This window comes from Nerophis lumbriciformis, linkage group LG09, assembly GCF_033978685.3.
Source record: "Nerophis lumbriciformis linkage group LG09, RoL_Nlum_v2.1, whole genome shotgun sequence".
Taxonomy (NCBI): Eukaryota; Metazoa; Chordata; class Actinopteri; order Syngnathiformes; family Syngnathidae; genus Nerophis; species Nerophis lumbriciformis.
Genome location: NC_084556.2, coordinates 49,552,501 through 49,564,132, shown reverse-complemented (window position 1 = coordinate 49,564,132; position 11,632 = coordinate 49,552,501).

The window sequence follows — 11,632 nt, the reverse complement described above, 5'->3', positions numbered from 1 at the left end:
TTGGGGGGCGGAGCAACAACTAGGGTGATGACGTCACGCTAGGGCGTAACGCGCGAGGCGTTCTTTGACAATTTATGCAACATATTTGAATGTTATTTTTCGTATCTGTTTCACAACCCTACATTCCTGTATAATAATTATAATTGTATGTATTTATTTTGATTAGTGTACGGCATAGACATCTTATAAGTAGACGCAGCATTAGCTGCTGTGACGCGAGAAATTCGGCCGCCATCTTGAAGTGGTGATGAGGAGCCGGCGAGCAGCCTAAACTGACAGGCTGGTGTTCAGCGTTTTTCCTGCTCAAATGAGCGGACTGTTGAAAATAGGAATCGGGGGATTACTTTTCACAAGTAAGATTTAACATTGACTTACTATTATTTACCATGAATTGATTTACGTGGACCCCGACGTAAAAAAGTTGAAAAACTTATTCGGGTGTTACCATTTAGTGGTCAATTGTACAGAATACGTACTGTACATTGCAATCTACTAATAAAAGTTTCAATCAATCAAAGAATTGGTTGTATTTTGTGAAAAGAATATTACCACAGAGTTGAGAAGGAGCAAAGATCTTCAATAGTACTGAAATCATAGCCTCTAGCAAACAAGAGTATGACCATAATATAATTTCTTGTCAATGAAATTAATTACATTTAAAAATGTCATACTTGAATAACGTAAAGTTGAAATAAATGATGAAGATAAAAGATTGTAAAAGCCAACAGGGGTAAAAGTTATGACCACAGTCCAGATTGTGTAGGTGTTTGGAAATGTTAGCTAACTAGACAATCAGATGGACAGTGGCTATAGAGCAGTGGTTCTTAACCTTGTTGGAGGTACCGAACCCCACGGGTTTCATATGCGCATTCACCGAACTCTTCTTTAGTGAAAAATTAAAAACATTTTTTTTTCAAATTCAAGACAAAGTTATATGTTTTTTTTACAGGTGCTCAAAATGAACCCTGCATTAACATCACCTTGTTCAAAGAACAAAACCAACACAGTGCATGAACTCACAACAAATTACACACCTCAAAACCAGTGTGACTTCTGCTGTTGCCGTATCCATAATAAGATGATAGGGAGAAGTTTTTATTTACACGATGAGTCGGGTGTGTCTTGACGTCCGCGGTGGAGGCTCCACCGAACCCCTGATGCCGACTCACCGATCCCCTGGGGTTCGATCGAACCCAGGTTAAGAACCACTGCTATAGAGTATTATACAAGTCTAAATTTAGTCTAGCTTCAAGTAAAAATATTCAAATACTAACATTGTTGGGTAAGACAGAATTTGGGTTTATTCTGTATCCAGTGAAACAGATTGGTGGTTTTAACTGATGTAAAGACTTTCAGGTGTTTATATATTATATAATAATAATAATATAATTATATATTACCTACTCAGTGGTCTTGTGGTTAGAGTGTCCGCCCTGAGATCGGTAGGTTGCGAGTTCAAACCTTGGCCGAGTCATACTAAAGACTATAAAAATGGGACCCATTACCTACCTGCTTGGCACTCAGCATCAAGGGTTGGAATTGGGGGTTAAATCACCAAAAATGATTTCCGAGCGTGTGACCGCTGCTGCTCACTGCTCCCCTCACCTCCCAGGTGGTGATCAAGGGTGATGGGTCAAATGCAGAGAATAATTTCGCCACATCTAGTGTGTGTGTGACAACCATTGGTACTTTAACTTTAATATGTTTATGTTTAAGTATTTGGCAGACGCTTTTATCCAAAGGGACATACATAAAAAATACATATGAAACAATCACTGTAAACATGATCATTTAAGGGAAGAATGTAATACAAAATAATAATAATACAAAGTGTCAAGACAGAATAAACTCTCTGCTGCTACAGCAACAGAGATACAGTCTATAGGTCCCTAATATATATTGATATCTAATGTATTCATACATTGTTTATGTAGGATATACGCATGTATATATAACCTAGTCATATTATTTCTTGAATTTAAATATAGCTGACCGTTTTTTTCCCCCTTCTCTGGGATTATATTCCCAGTTTTAATCTCGGACATCTGGTCATTTATAGCATATAAGAATATTCTATTACTGTTAAACAAACTATGAATAATAAAAACACGCCAAAACATGTGTCCTTTATCATAGCTACACGTATGACAAAAAAACGCGTGAGAATCAGTGGTATTCAGTGAGGTAAAATGAACTAAATGCGCTGATAGTTCATTGCTCCTGCCAAATGAATTGCACTGAGTGGAGCGGATCACCACTCCAAGATGGCGGCCCCGCGTCTCGTCAGCGCCAGTAGGCAGTAGCGCTCGATGCTGCGTACCCTTATAAGATGTCTATGGTGCATGGTACTAGCATGAGAGTGGAGTTACGATACCGTGTTGTACCGCTAGAGGGAAGCAGAGTGTTAAAATGCAGTTCACTGCTTAAAAGCTCAAACTGACCTAAAAAACAAGGCCTTACTACTTATTTTGTTGTTTTTGTCACCTGCCTGCCATGGCTTTGACTTATATAGCACTTTTGAAACGTTATCTCGCATGTGTAAAAGGAGTTGATGTTTGTGCCTCGCTCATTTCGTTCCCAAACATTCGTCGCTATGGAGACCGGTCCGCCGGGATGGGGGCATGGTTGTCGCCGTGACGACGACATGATGCAGAGGCCCAGAGCAGCACAGGGTACAGTCCTGATAAATTGTACACCCTCATTGTGGCTCACTGTGTGTACTTTTGGAAAGATAAACATGACATTTTTCATTGTTGCTAACAAATAAATACTTTTTTCTTAGTTTCACGTCCATTACTTAATTCACAAGGGCTCAGCTTTTAAGAGTGAAAGTGGACTGGTTAAGAATTAACCGCCATGAAAAACAAAACTGACATTTGAATACATGCAAACAAATATCAAACACAACATATTATGCATTACACATACCACAAACCAAGTGGATTACATAAATGTAAAATACATTTGTAATGTTTTCTCTGTTTTTTTTTTGGCAAAATACTACTAATTCCTGTAAATGTTATCCTTCTTTGTTCATGGAAAATTTTGAAAGAACTCAACTTGACCCTATTTTTTTGCTTTAGTACCATAAATGTACTTTGAATTAAACCAAAGAATATATATTCATTGAAAACAGTGACATTTATTGAGCAGCATATTGTTTACCGAAGGAATTTTAAGGCTAAAAGCCCAATAGATATATTTTTCAGACAAAATGGAGGTAGCAAGGAGACTCAACGCCTTTTTCACCAGCATAGCCGCAACTCTTGTCAACAAGCTGTTCCACCACTCTGGTCGCTTTGGTGTAGAACACATTAAAGCCTTCTACAGAAAGCTAGGAGTATCCAACAATGATTTCAAATAAGAAATGGTCACAGCTGATGAGGTGCTTAAAAAATTGAGCGCGCTCCACCCAAACAAGACCACCGGCCTTGACAATATCCCCTCCAGATTCCTCAGGGACTCTGCCTCCACCTTTGTCCCAATCATCACGCACATAATAAACCTCTCAATTTCACAAGGCCAAGTACCAAAAGATTTTAAGATAGCAAGAGTAACTCCCCTCTTTAAAAAAGGAAGCAAATTGGAACCTGGCAACTACCGACCTGTTTCTATTCTCAGTTCCATTTCGAAAGTAATGGAAAAAATAGTTTATGAACAGGTCGATGGTTACCTTGCCACCAATAAACTCATGTACAAATTCCAATCCGGCTTCAGAACTAACCACTCCACTGACACATGCCTTCTCTATCTGACCGACCACATCAAACATGAGGTGGACGCGGGCAAATACTGCGGCATGGTCATGCTGGATCTTCAGAAGGCCTTTGACACCGTTGACCACGCTATACTGTTGGATAAGCTCAGAGCAATCGAATTTGACAAAACCTCATCGAGCTGGATGCAATCTTACTTGGAGGGGAGGAAACAGGTGGTAGAGGTGAACGGCACCGTGTCCCCCCCCCTCTCAGTGAGCTGTGGAGTCCCCCAAGGCAGTATATTGGGGCCTTTACTGTTCCTAGTATACATAAAGGATTTCTCATCGGCATGCGACTGTGAATTGTTCTTGTTTGCGGATGACTCGGCCCTGCTGGTATCAGACAAGGACAAGTCACAGGTGGAGAAAATCCTCAGTGCTGAACTCTGTAGAACTTGCACCTGGCTCGCTGACAACAAGCTATCCATACACTTGGGTAAAACGGAATTCATCTTGTTTGGGTCCCACATCAACCTTAAGAAAGTCAATGACTTCACTATAAAAGCGGGTGACATTGTTATCACCAGGAAAGATGAGGTCACCTACCTAGGTTCCATTCTAGAGGCTAATCTTTCCTGTGATAAAATGGCAACCAAGGTAATCAAAAAGGTCAACCAACGAACGAGATTTCTCTACAGAATCTCCTCTCTGGTCAAAAAAAGCACCATGAGGATTCTAGCGGGAACTCTCGTTCAACCCTTTTTCGATTACGCATGCACCTCCTGGTACCCTAGCACCTCCAAAACCCTCAAATCTAAACTCAATTAATTCATTAAAGAAACATAGTTAGAAACATAGTTAGAACAGTTGAATTGTAATATTTGACACCCTATTAAAGCATTGACATGTTTACATGGATTTAAAATTAGCTTTAATGGTCAAAAATAAGCTTTTGGAAATGAGCTAGCTTACCTGACAAGCTGCCATTTTGGGGATAATTTCCTAGCTCGTTTAAAAAAAAAAAAAAAATCATGAAAGAAACAGAACAGTTGAAATGTAATATTTGACACCATATTAAAGCATTGACACATTTACATGGATTTCAAATTAGTTTTAATGGTAAAAAAAAATAAGCTTTTGGAAATGAGCTAGCTTACCTGACAAGCTGCCATTTTGGGGATATTTTCCTAGCTTTTTAAAAATAAATTCATTAAAGAAACATAGTTAGAACAGTTGAATTGTAATATTAGACACCTTATTAAAGCATTGACATGTTTACATGGATTTCAAATTAGTTTTCATGGTAAAAAAAATAAGCTTTTGGAAATGAGCTTGCTTACCTGACAAGCTGAAATTTGGGGATATTTTCCTAGCTTTTTAAAAAGAAATTAATGAAAGAAACATAGTTAGAACAGTTGGATTGTAATATTCAACACCCTATTAAAGCATTGACATGTTTACATGGATTTCAAATTAGTTTTAATGTTCTAAAATAAGCTTTTGGAAATGAGCTAGCTTACTTGACAAGCTGCCATTTTGGGGATATTTTCCTAGCTTGTTTAAAAAAAAAATTAAAAAAAATCATGAAAGAAACAGTTAAAACAGTTTAATTGTAATGTTTGACACCCTATTAAAGCATTGACATGTTTACATGGATTTCAAATTAGTTTTAATGGTAAAAAATAAGCTTTTGTAAATGAGCTAGCTTAACTGAAAAGCTGCCATTTTGGGGATAGTTTCCTAGCTTTTTAAAAATAAATTAATGAAAGAAACATAGTTAGAACAGTTGAATTGTAATATTTGACACCCTATTAAAGCATTGACATGTTTACATCGATTTCAAATGAGTTTTAATGGTAAAAAATAAGCTTTTGGAAATGAGCTAGCTTACCTGACAAGCTGCCATTTTGGGGATAGTTTCCTAGCTTTTTTTTTTTTTTTTTTAAATATATAAATTAATTAAATAAACATACTTAGGACAGTTGAATTGTAATATCTGACACCCTATTAAAGCATAAAAGTTGTTACATGGATTTAAAATGAGCTTTAATGGTCAAAAATAAGCTTTTGGAAATGAGCTCGCTTACCTGACAAGCTGCCATTTTGGGGATAGTTTCCTAGCTTTTTAAAAAATAAATTAATGAAAGAAACATAGTTAGAACAGTTGAATTGTAATATTTGACACCCTATTAAAGCATTGACATGTTTACATCGATTTCAAATGAGTTTTCATGGTAAAAAAATAAGCTTTTGGAAATGAGCTAGCTTACCTGACAAGCTGCTATTTTGGGGATATTTTCCTAGCTTTTTAAAAATAAATTAATGAAAGAAACATAGTTAGAACAGTTGAATTGTAATATTCAACACCCTATTAAAGCATTGACATGTTTACATGGATTTCAAATTAGTTTTAATGTTCTAAAATAAGCTTTTGGAAATGAGCTAGCTTACCTGACATGTTGCCATTTTGGGGATATTTTCCTAGCTTGTTTTTTTGTAAAAATAAATTCATGAAAGAAACAGTTAAAACAGTTGAATTTTAATATTTGACACCCTATTAAAGCATTGACATGTTTACATGGATTTAAAATTAGTTTTAATGGTAAAAAATAAGCTTTTGTAATTGAGCTAGCTTAACTGAAAAGCTGCCATTTTGGGGATAGTTTCCTAGCTTTTTAAAAATAAATTAATGAAAGTAACATAGTTAGAACAGTTGAATTGTAATATTTGACACCCTATTAAAGCATTGACATGTTTACATCGATTTCAAATTAGTTTTCATGGTAAAAAATAAGCTTTTGGAAACCAGCTTGCTTACTTGACAAGCTGCCATTTTGGGGATATTTTCCTAGCTTTTAAAAAATAAATTAATGAAAGAAACATAGTTAGAACAGTTGAATTGTAATATTTGGAAATGAGCTAGCTTACTTGATAAGCTGCCATTTTGGGGATATTTTCCTAGCTTGTTTAAAAAAATAAATAAAAAATTCATGAAAGAAACAGTAAAACAGTTGAATTGTAATATTTGACACCCTATTAAAGCATTGACATGTTTACATCGATTTCAAATGAGTTTTAATGGTAAAAAATAAGCTTTTGGAAATGAGCTAGCTTACCTGAGAAGCTGCCATTTTGGGGATAGTTTCCTAGCTTGTTTTAATAATACATAAAATTAATTAAAGAAACATACTTAGGACAGTTGAATTGTAATATCTGACACCCTATTAAAGCATAAAAGTTGTTACATGGATTTAAAATGAGCTTTAATGGTCAAAAATAAGCTTTTGGAAATGAGCTAGCTTACCTGACAAGCTCCCATTTTGGGGATATTTTTGTAGCTTTTTTTTTTTTTTTTTTTTTTTTTTTTTTTTAACGAATTCACTAAAGAAACATAGTTAGAACAGTTGAATTGTAATATTTGACACCCTATTAAAGCATTGACATGTTTACATGGATTTCAAATTAGTTTCAATGGTAAAAAATAACCTTTTGTAAATGAGCTAGCTTAACTGAAAAGCTGCCATTTTGGGGATAGTTTCCTAGCTTTTTAAAAATAAATTAATGAAAGAAACATAGTTAGAACAGTTGAATTGTAATATTTGACACCCTATTAAAGCATTGACATGTTTACATGGCTTTCAAATTAGTTTCAATGGTAAAAAATAAGCTTTTGGAAATGAGCTAGCTTACCTGACAAGCTGCCATTTTGGGGGTATTTTCCTAGCTTTTTAAAAAAACATTTTTTTAATAAATTCATTAAAGAAACATAGTTAGAACAGTTAATTGTAATATTTGACACCCTATTAAAGCATTGACATGTTTACATGAATTTCAAATTAGTTTTAATGGTAAAAAAAATAAGCTTTTGGAAATGAGCTAGCTTACCTGACAAGCTCCCATTTTGGGGATATTTTCCTAGCTTTTTTTTATTTTTTTTTTTTAATAAATTAATGAAAGAAACATAGTTAGAACAGTTGAATTGTAATATTTGACACCCTATTAAAGCATTGACATGTTTACATCGATTTCAAATGAGTTTTAATGGTAAAAAATAAGCTTTTGGAAATGAGCTAGCTTACCTGAGAAGCTGCCATTTTGGGGATAGTTTCCTAGCTTGTTTTAATAATACATACATTAATTATAGAAACATACTTAGGACAGTTGAATTGTAATATCTGACACCCTATTAAAACATAAAAGTTGTTACATGGATTTAAAATGAGCTTTAATGGTCAAAAATAAGCTTTTGGAAATGAGCTAGCTTACCTGACAAGCTCCCATTTTGGGGATATTTTTGTAGCTTGTTTTTTTTTTTTTTTTTTTTTTTTTAACGAATTCACTAAAGAAACATAGTTAGAACAGTTGAATTGTAATATTTGACACCCTATTAAAGCATTGACATGTTTACATGGATTTCAAATTAGTTTCAATGGTAAAAAATAACCTTTTGTAAATGAGCTAGCTTAACTGAAAAGCTGCCATTTTGGGGATAGTTTCCTAGCTTTTTAAAAATAAATTAATGAAAGAAACATAGTTAGAACAGTTTAATTGTAATATTTGACACCCTATTAAAGCATTGACATGTTTACATAGATTTCAAATGAGTTTTAATGGTAAAAAATAAGCTTTTGGAAATGAGCTAGCTTACCTGACAAGCCGCCATTTTGGGGATATTTTCCTAGCTTGTTTAAAAAAAAAAAAAATTCATGAAAGAAACAGTTAAAACAGTTGAATTGTAATGTTTGACACCCTATTAAAGCATTGACATGTTTACATGGATAAATTAGTTTTAATGGTAAAAAACAAGCTTTTGTAAATGAGCTAGCTTAACTGAAAAGCTGCCATTTTGGGGATAGTTTCCTAGCTTTTTAAAAATAAATTAATGAAAGAAACATAGTTAGAACAGTTGAATTGTAATATTTGACACCCTATTAAAGCATTGACATGTTTACATCGATTTCAAATGAGTTTTAATGGTAAAAAATAAGCTTTTGGAAATGAGCTAGCTTACCTGACCAGCTGCCATTTTGGGGATAGTTTCCTAGCTTGTTTTAATAATACATAAATTAATTAAAGAAACATACTTAGGACAGTTGAATTGTAATATCTGACACACTGTTAAAGCATAAAAGTTGTTACATGGATTTAAAATGAGCTTTAATGGTCAAAAATAAGCTTTTGGAAATGAGCTAGCTTATCTGACAAGCTGCCATTTTGGGCATATTTTCCTAGCTTGTTTAAAAAAAAAAAAAAATTCATGAAAGAAACAGTTAAAACAGTTGAATTGTAATATTTGACACCCTATTAAAGTATTGACATGTTTACATGGATTTCAAATTAGTTTTCATGGTAAAAAAAAATAAGCTTTTGGAAATGAGCTTGCTTACCTGAAAAGCTGCCATTTTGGGGATAGTTTCCTAGCTTTTTAAAAATAAATTAATGAAAGAAACATAGTTAGAACAGTTGAATTGTAATATTTGACACCCTATTAAAGCATTGACACGTTTACATGGATTTCAAATTAGTTTTAATGGTAAAAAAAAAAAGAAGCTTTTGGAAATGAGCTAGTTTACCTGACAAGCTGCCATTTTGGGGATAATTTCCTAGCTTTTTTTAAAAACAAATTCATGAAAGAAACATAGTTAGAACAGTTGAATTGTAATATTTGACACCCTATTAAAGCATTGACATGTTTACATGGATTTCAAATTAGTTTTCATGGTAAAAAAAATAAGCTTTTGTAAATGAGCTTGCTTACCTCACAAGCTGCCATTTTGGGGATATTTTCCTAGCTTTTTAAAAATAAATTAATGAAAGAAACATAGTTAGAACAGTTGAATTGTAATATTCAACACCCTATTAAAGCATTGACATCTTTACATGGATTTCAAATTAGTTTTAATGTTCTAAGATAAGCTTTTGGAAATGAGCTGGCTTACCCGACAAGCCACCATTTTGGGGATAGTTTCCTAGCTTGTATTTTTAAAATAAATTAATTAAAGAAACATACTTAGGACAGTTGGATTGTAATAGCTGACACCCTATTAAAGCATAAAAGTTGTTACATGGATTTAAAATGAGCTTTAATGGTCAAAAATAAGCTTTTGGAAATGAGCTAGCTTACCTGACAAGCTGCCATTTTGGGGATATTTTCCTAGCTTGTTTTTTTTAAATTTTTTATAAATTCATTAAATAAACATGGTTAGAACTGTTGAATTGTAATATTTGACACCCTATTAAAGCATTGACATGTTTACATGAATTTCAAATTAGTTTTAATGGTAAAAAAAATAAGCTTTTGGAAATGAGCTAGCTTACCTGACAAGCTGCCATTTTGGGGATAGTTTCCTAGTTTAAAAAAAAAAAAAAAAAATTAAAGAAACATACTTAGAACAGTTGAATTGTAATATCTGACACACCGTTAAAGCATAAACGTTGTTACATGGATTTAAAATGAGCTTTAATGGTCAAAAATAAGCTTTTGGAAATAAACTAACTTACCTGACACAGTTTGAAGAGGCCATATCCTGGTGTGGTCACATGACTGACTGTCACGTGACAATGCTTACCAGAAATTAAATTTTTTTTTTTAAATCAAATACTGTCAATAATTCTTACTAATAATGATAATGCTAATGTTTTGCACAGCTTGAGGGTCAGCGAGGTAGAAAAAAAAAAAGGTGTGATAAGTTAGTGACTTCTCTATCAGCTGTTGGACTTTGCTGCAAGGTTGCGGGGTTCTTCTCACCTTCACGTGTTCCAAACACACATTACAAGAATAATGAGATGATGCCGTCGATGAGTCAGAAGGGGAAGATAAGTTCGTTCGGCGGCCAGCGTGAGGCGGAAGTGGTGAGAGGTGCATCGTGGGAAGTCCCGCTGCTTTACAGTGGGGCGAAAGGTCGTCACCATGGAGAACGTGGCCATTACTGTTCACCTTTACAAAAAAACAACACATACAACCTTTAATATTTAATATTGTTTATTAAAAGGTTAGGGGGCGTTCGGTCGCCTTATAAAGAGTCAGCATGGCGGCATGATAGCGAGTGAGTCAGACTTTCGTCGACGAGGCGAATTGGTCAAACTCCACTCCATCTTCTTCCTGATAAAAGTGTTTTTGTGCAATTGTGAGCAGATAAGCCGAGAGATGTTCCTCGACCCACTTTTGTCACTACGTTCACTCCTGTCGTGTGCTGATAAGGCGGTCAAAATATTAGAAACAGTACACAACAATAAACATGTTTGCTACATGAAAACATCTGCTATCAACATTGTTGTTCTACATATATCTGACCCAGTGAGCGCTTGCCGTATTCTACAAACCCTGTTTCCATATGAGTTGAGAAATTGTGTTAGATGTAAACGGAATACAATGATTTGCAAATCCTTTTCAACCCATATTCAATTGAATGCACTACAAAGACAACATATTTGATGTTCAAACTCATAAACTTTATTTTTTATTTTTTGCAAATAATAATTAACTTAGAATTTCATGGCTGAAACACGTGCCAAAGTAGTTGGGAAAGGGCATGTTCACCACTGTGTTACATCACCTTTTCTTTTAACAACACTCAATAAACGATTGGGAACTGAGGAAACTAATAATTGAAGCTTTGAAAGTGGAATTCTTTACCATTCTTGTTTTATGTAGAGCTTCAGTCGTTCAACAGTCCGGGGTCTCCGCTGTCGTATTTTACGCTTCATAATGCGCCACACATTTTCGATAGGAGACAGGTCTGGACTGCAGGCGGGCCAGGGAAGTACCTGCACTCTTTTTTTTACAAAGCCACGCTGTTGTAACACGTGCTGAATGTGGCTTGGCATTGTCTCGCTGAAATAAGCAGGGGCGTCCATGAAAAAGACAATGCTTAGATGGCAGCATATGTTGTTCCAAAACCTGTATGTACCTTTAAGCATTAATGGTGCCTTCAC